This window comes from Coregonus lavaretus (genome assembly GCF_964263955.1).
Source record: "Coregonus lavaretus genome assembly, contig: HAP1_SCAFFOLD_765, whole genome shotgun sequence".
Lineage (NCBI taxonomy): Eukaryota > Metazoa > Chordata > Actinopteri > Salmoniformes > Salmonidae > Coregonus > Coregonus lavaretus.
This window is the reverse complement of record NW_028163825.1, coordinates 166068-174239: the sequence shown is the minus strand read 5'-3', so window position 1 is coordinate 174239 and position 8172 is coordinate 166068.

The following is an 8172-nucleotide window of genomic DNA, read 5'->3' as shown; positions in this document are numbered from 1 at the left end:
ATGATGAAACAGGTTGACCAGGTCTTTCCCTCCTGGCATGATGAAACAGGTTGTTAGATGACCAGGTCTTTCCCTCCTGGCATGATGAAACAGGTTGACCAGGTCTTTCCCTCCTGGCATGATGAAACAGGTTGTTAGATGACCAGGTCTCTCCCTCCTGGCATGATGAAACAGGTTGACCAGGTCTCTCCCTCCTGGCATGATGAAACAGGTTGACCAGGTCTCTCCCTCCTGGCATGATGAAACAGGTTGACCAGGTCTCTCCCTCCTGGCATGATGAAACAGGTTGACCAGGTCTTTCCCTCCTGGCATGATGAAACAGGTTGACCAGGTCTTTCCCTCCTGGCATGATGAAACAGGTTGACCAGGTCTCTCCCTCCTGGCATGATGAAACAGGATGACCAGGTCTCTCCCTCCTGGCATGATGAAACAGGTTGCTATATGACCAGGTCTCTCCCTCCTGGCATGATGAAACAGGTTGACCAGGTCTTTCCCTCCTGGCATGATGAAACAGGTTGACCAGGTCTTTCCCTCCTGGCATGATGAAACAGGTTGACCAGGTCTTTCCCTCCTGGCATGATGAAACAGGTTGTTAGATGACCAGGTCTCTCCCTCCTGGCATGATGAAACAGGTTGACCAGGTCTCTCCCTCCTGGCATGATGAAACAGGTTGACCAGGTCTTTCCCTCCTGGCATGATGAAACAGGTTGACCAGGTCTTTCCCTCCTGGCATGATGAAACAGGTTGACCAGGTCTTTCCCTCCTGGCATGATGAAACAGGTTGACCAGGTCTCTCCCTCCTGGCATGATGAAACAGGATGACCAGGTCTCTCCCTCCTGGCATGATGAAACAGGTTGCTATATGACCAGGTCTCTCCCTCCTGGCATGATGAAACAGGTTGACCAGGTCTTTCCCTCCTGGCATGATGAAACAGGTTGACCAGGTCTCTCCCTCCTGGCATGATGAAACAGGTTGACCAGGTCTTTCCCTCCTGGCATGATGAAACAGGTTGACCAGGTCTTTCCCTCCTGGCATGATGAAACAGGTTGACCAGGTCTCTCCCTCCTGGCATGATGAAACAGGTTGACCAGGTCTCTCCCTCCTGGCATGATGAAACAGGTTGACCAGGTCTCTCTCCTGGCATGATGAAACAGGTTGACCAGGTCTCTCCCTCCTGGCATGATGAAACAGGATGACCAGGTCTCTCCCTCCTGGCATGATGAAACAGGTTGACCAGGTCTCTCCCTCCTGGCATGATGAAACAGGTTGACCAGGTCTTTCCCTCCTGGCATGATGAAACAGATTGACCAGGTCTCTCCCTCCTGGCATGATGAAACAGGTTGACCAGGTCTCTCCCTCCTGGCATGATGAAACAGGTTGACCAGGTCTTTCCCTCCTGGCATGATGAAACAGGTTGACCAGGTCTCTCCCTCCTGGCATGATGAAACAGGATGACCAGGTCTCTCCCTCCTGGCATGATGAAACAGATTGACCAGGTCTCTCCCTCCTGGCATGATGAAACAGGTTGACCAGGTCTCTCCCTCCTGGCATGATGAAACAGGTTGACCAGGTCTCTCCCTCCTGGCATGATGAAACAGGTTGACCAGGTCTCTCCCTCCTGGCATGATGAAACAGGTTGACCAGGTCTCTCCCTCCTGGCATGATGAAACAGGTTGACCAGGTCTCTCCCTCCTGGCATGATGAAACAGGTTGTTAGATGACCAGGTCTCTCCCTCCTGGCATGATGAAACAGGTTGTTAGATGACCAGGTCTCTCCCTCCTGGCATGATGAAACAGGTTGTTAGATGACCAGGTCTTTCCCTCCTGGCATGATGAAACAGGTTGACCAGGTCTCTCCCTCCTGGCATGATGAAACAGGTTGTTAGATGACCAGGTCTCTCCCTCCTGGCATGATGAAACAGGTTGACCAGGTCTCTCCCTCCTGGCATGATGAAACAGGTTGACCAGGTCTCTCCCTCCTGGCATGATGAAACAGGTTGACCAGGTCTCTCCCTCCTGGCATGATGAAACAGGTTGACCAGGTCTCTCCCTCCTGGCATGATGAAACAGGTTGACCAGGTCTCTCCCTCCTGGCATGATGAAACAGGTTGACCAGGTCTCTCCCTCCTGGCATGATGAAACAGGTTGACCAGGTCTCTCCCTCCTGGCATGATGAAACAGGTTGTTAGATGACCAGGTCTCTCCCTCCTGGCATGATGAAACAGGTTGTTAGATGACCAGGTCTCTCCCTCCTGGCATGATGAAACAGGTTGTTAGATGACCAGGTCTTTCCCTCCTGGCATGATGAAACAGGTTGACCAGGTCTCTCCCTCCTGGCATGATGAAACAGGTTGTTAGATGACCAGGTCTCTCCCTCCTGGCATGATGAAACAGGTTGACCAGGTCTCTCCCTCCTGGCATGATGAAACAGGTTGACCAGGTCTCTCCCTCCTGGCATGATGAAACAGGTTGACCAGGTCTCTCCCTCCTGGCATGATGAAACAGGTTGACCAGGTCTTTCCCTCCTGGCATGATGAAACAGGTTGACCAGGTCTTTCCCTCCTGGCATGATGAAACAGGTTGTTAGATGACCAGGTCTCTCCCTCCTGGCATGATGAAACAGGTTGACCAGGTCTCTCCCTCCTGGCATGATGAAACAGGTTGACCAGGTCTCTCCCTCCTGGCATGATGAAACAGGTTGACCAGGTCTCTCCCTCCTGGCATGATGAAACAGGTTATTAGACTTACAGCTTTTATTAAACCTTCTTCACCCAATTCAACCACTCTGGCGCTGGTTAAGGAGAATACGGACCACTGGATGGACACTAACCATTTAATATAAAAGTTTAGCCTGTGCCAGTGCACATCAGATTTGTCTGTTCTTTAATTAACCTAACCCCTAACCCTAACCTAACCCTAAATCTAACCCTGCCGGTCTAAACGAGATTAACTAGAGTCCTTTTGTGGATCTTACTCCAACCAGAAACATGTTTGTGTGGGGAGGTGGCACTGACTGTACCAAATAACCTCCTACCTAATGTTAATAAATCCTCTATTTAAAAATATTTCTTACAACTTCTAATTTTTTGTTTAATTGATTGTATTTATTAATTATTCATTTCTATTTTTTGATGGGATTTCTGTGTGTTTTTTATTTGCATGATAACAGAATATAGTTGTTCCTCCTTTTGGAACTTAAAAGGAGGCTATTTTGATTTCTAACCCCCAACCCCTTCCCCTAACCCCTTCCCCTAACCCCAACCCCAAATCCTCTTAATGCTCTTGTTTCAACAATTACCACTCATTTATTTATATTTGCCAACATCAGCACTTAGAACCTTTTGAGGTAAAAAACTACATTTATTAATTTATTTATTGATCCATTTATATTTTGTGATTTTGAGGATCTAAATGTTTTGAGGATTGGTGTTGTTGGTGTCATCTCCTCCCAACTAAAAGACAATCTTATCTAGTTTACAAACATTTCAGCAGTGATAAATTCATGAACTTCTTTGAGGAAAAGATCATGACCATTAGAAAGCAAATTACGGACTCCTCTTTGAATCTGCGTATTCCTCCAGGGCTTAGCTGTCCTGGATCTGCACAGCTCTGCGAGGGCCTGGGATCGGGAGAGACACTTAAGTGTTTTAATACTATATCTCTTGACACAATGATGAAAATAATCATGGCCTCTAAACCTTCAAGCTGCATACTGGATCCTATTCCTACTAAACTGCTGAAGGAGCTGCTTCCTGTGCTTGGCCCTCCTATGTTGAACATAATAAACAGCTCTCTATCCACCGGATGTGTACCAAACTCACTAAAAGTGGCAGTGATAAAGCCTCTCTTGAAAAAGCCAAACCTTGACCCGGAAAATATAAAAAACTATCGGCCTATATCGAATCTTCCATTCCTCTCAAAAATTTTAGAAAAAGCTGTTGCGCAGCAACTCACTGCCTTTCTGAAGACAAACAATGTATACGAAATGCTTCAGTCTGGTTTTAGACCCCATCATAGCACTGAGACTGCACTTGTGAAGGTGGTAAATGACCTTTTAATGGCGTCAGACCGAGGCTCTGCATCTGTCCTCGTGCTACTAGACCTTAGTGCTGCCTTTGACACCATCGATCACCACATTCTTTTGGAGAGACTGGAAACCCAAATTGGTCTACACGGACAAGTTCTGGCCTGGTTTAGATCCTACCTGTCGGAAAGATATCAGTTTGTCTCTGTGAATGGTCTGTCCTCCGACAAATCAACTGTACATTTCGGTGTTCCTCAAGGTTCCGTTTTAGGACCACTATTGTTTTCACTATATATTTTACCTCTTGGGGATGTTATTCGAAAACATAATGTTAACTTTCACTGCTATGCGGATGACACACAGCTGTACATTTCAATGAAGCATGGTGAAGCCCCAAAATTGCCCTCGCTAGAAGCCTGTGTTTCAGACATAAGGAAGTGGATGGCTGAAAACTTTTTACTTTTAAACTCGGACAAAACAGAGATGCTTGTTCTAGGTCCCAAGAAACAAAGAGATCTTCTGTTAAATCTGACAATTCATCTTGATGGTTGTAAAGTCGTCTCAAATAAAACTGTGAAGGACCTAGGCGTTACTCTTGACCCTGATCTCTCTTTTGACGAACATATCAAGACTGTTTCAAGGACAGCTTTTTTCCATCTACGTAACATTGCAAAAATCAGAAATTTTCTGTCCAAAAATGATGCAGAAAAATTAATCCATGCATTTGTTACTTCTAGATTAGACTACTGCAATGCTCTATTTTCCGGCTACCCGGATAAAGCACTAAATAAACTTCAGTTAGTGCTAAATACGGCTGCTAGAATCCTGACTAGAACCAAGAAATTTGATCATATTACTCCAGTGCTAGCTTCCCTACACTGGCTTCCTGTTAAGGCAAGGGCTGATTTCAAGGTTTTACTGTTAACCTATAAAGCGTTACATGGGCTTGCTCCTACCTATCTTTCCGAGTTGGTCCTGCCGTACATACCAATACGTACGCTACGGTCACAAGACGCAGGCCTCCTAATTGTCCCTAGAATTTCTAAGCAAACAGCGGGAGGCAGGGCTTTCTCCTATAGATCTCCATTTCTATGGAACAGTCTGCCTACCCATGTGAGAGACGCAGACTCGGTCTCAACCTTTAAGTCTTTACTGAAGACTTATCTCTTCAGTAGGTCATATGATTGAGTGTAGTCTGGCCCAGGAGTGTGAAGGTGAACGGAAAGGCTGGAGCAACGAACAGCCCTTGCTGTCTCTGCCGGGCCGGTTCCCCTCTCCACTGGGGTTCTCTGCCTCTAACCCTGTTGCAGGGGCTGAGTCACTGGCCTGCTGGTGCTCTTTCATGCCGTCCCTGGGAGGGGTGCGTCACTTGAGTGGGTTGAGTTACTGACGTGATCTTCCTGTCTGGGTTGGCGCCCCCCCCCCCTTGGTTTGTGCTGTGGTGGAGACCTCTGTGGGCTATACTCGGCCTTGTCTCAGGATTGTAAGTTGGTGGTTGGGGATATCCCTCTAGTGGTGCGGGGGCTGTGCTTTGGCGGAGTGGGTGGGGTTATATCCTTCCTGTTTGGCCCTGTCCGGGGGTTTCTTCGGATGGGGCCACAGTGTCTCCGGACCGCTCCTGTCTCAGCCTCCAGTATTTATGCTGCAGTAGTTTATGTGTCGGGGGGCTGGGGTTAGTTGGTTATACCTGGAGTACTTCTCCTGTCTTATCCAGTGTCCTGTGTGAATTTAAGTATGCTCTCTCTAATTCTCTCGTTCTCTCTTTCTCTCTGAGAACCTGAGCCCTAGGACCATACGTCAGGACTACCGGGCATGATGACACCCTGCTGCCCCCAGTCCGCCTGGCCTTGCTGCTATTCCAGTTTCAACTGTTCTGCCTGCGGCTACGAAACCCCTACCTGTCCCAGACCTGCTGTTTTCAACTCTAAATGATCGGCTATGAAAAGCCAACTGAGAGACCTGAGCCCTAGGACCATACGTCGGGACTACCGGCCGTGGTGACTCCTTGCTATCCCCAGTCCGCCTGGCCTTGCTGCTATTCCAGTTTAAACTGTTCTGCCTGCGGTTATGGAACCCCTACCTGTCCCAGACCTGCTGTTTTAAACTCTAATGATCGGCTATGAAAAGCCAACTGAGATTTATTCCTGATTATTATTTGACCATGCTTGTCACTTATGAACATTTTTGAACATCTTGGCATGGTTCTGTTATAATCTCCACCCGGCACAGCCAGAAGAGGACTGGCCACCCCTCATAGCCTGGTTCCTCTCTAGGTTTCTTCCTAGGTTTTGCCTTTCTAGGGAGTTTTTCCTAGCCACCGTGCTTCTACACCTGCATTACTAGCTGTTTGGGGTTTTAGGCTGGGTTTCTGTACAGCACTTCGAGATATTAGCTGATGTAAGAAGGGCTATATAAAATAAAATTGATTGATTGATTGATTGATTTCATACATGTCAAAGGCCGTGCACCTGGCCATGATGGCCCAGTGGTTAGAGCATTGGGAAAGTTAGCGGTAATTTGCTAGTTCGAATCCCCCAAGGGGGGGAAAAGGAAAAACCCATATTTTGGGTGTTCCATTGAGAAAGGCACTTGGTGCCAACTGTTTTATGGTACGCTGTTGATGGGAATTCAGACCATCTAGTGACCATCAAGAAACATTTCGGGGAACTACCCTTTATTCTGGTTGGAAGTTTTGAGCTTTTTGGGACCACTTCATCTATTGTTACAATGTATTAAAATGGTACCTTGGTTTTATGTAGAGGTTCATATAATGAGTGAGGTTATTGTCTATGTGCCCGTGCTCCCTGTACTCCTTGTGGGTAACAGTTTTTTGGCCCCTTACCTAACCCTAACCCAATAACCAACGTGATCAAAGTGGGCAACGAAGGGTCAACAATGGCAGTGACTGGATCACTAGCCACCACTACAGCAGTGACTGGATCACTAGCCACCACTACAGCAGTGACTGGATCACTAGCCACCACTACAGCCCTGACTGGATCACTAGCCACCACTACAGCAGTGACTGGATCACTAGCCACCACTACAGCAGTGACTGGATCACTAGCCACCACTACAGCCCTGACTGGATCACTAGCCACCACTACAACAGTGACTGGATCACTAGCCACCACTACAGCAGTGACTGGATCACTAGCCACCACTACAGCAGTGACTGGATCACTAGCCGCCACTACAGCAGTGACTGGATCACTAGCCGCCACTACAGCAGTGACTGGATCACTAGCCACCACTACAGCCCTGACTGGATCACTAGCCACCACTACAGCAGTGACTGGATCACTAGCCACCACTACAACAGTGACTGGATCACTAGCCACGCTCGGTTGTGCGGTTCCTACGAAACCCTTCTGCTAGATAAATAACTCGAGTGGTGCCCTGGCTCCCGTGGCTGGGGCCGCGGGTAGTTTGTGGCCTCCCGCTGGGCATGCGGTGGATTGCACTGGGGCCTCCTCCCCTCACAGGGTATTTCTAAGTTATATTCAATAGGTAGATATAATACATTTATGGCACAAATGCAGATTGCCCCTTTAAGAAACAGTACTAACCAGTTTCAGGCATGGAACAAGACAAAGCACGCCAAGAATGACCAATCAGAGACCACAACATTTACAAGTTTCTCACCACTGAACTGACATATACTAATATAATATTTAATGCTGTAGTCTCAGCCATTCCCACAGTATGTTGTCAAAGACCTATCTGGGTTAGAAATGTGTATGATGTCTTTAACCTGAGGTAGGCCCTCTCCACCTGCTCCACTCTGCCACTTAACTATTCAATAAAATGATCACATGCATTGTTATTGAAAAACCACAAGAGACTGCAAGATGTATATTTTGTTTTTCCATTATATTTAAGTTGAGGTGCAACTGTTTAGTGCAATTGTAACGTCACATTTGTGGAGAACATTGTCTTGACATACAGTACCAGTCAAAAGTTTGGACACACCTACTCATTCAAGGGTTTTTGTAAGCAACAACATCGAGTTCCAAAAAGCGAACACTGGCGCTTCTAATGTATGTCACGCCCCTCCCTGTTCCACATCATCCCTCCTATGGAATAGACAGACAGCTGTGAGAATAGTGATTATTCTAATGTAGTGCATTCGGAAAATATTCAGACC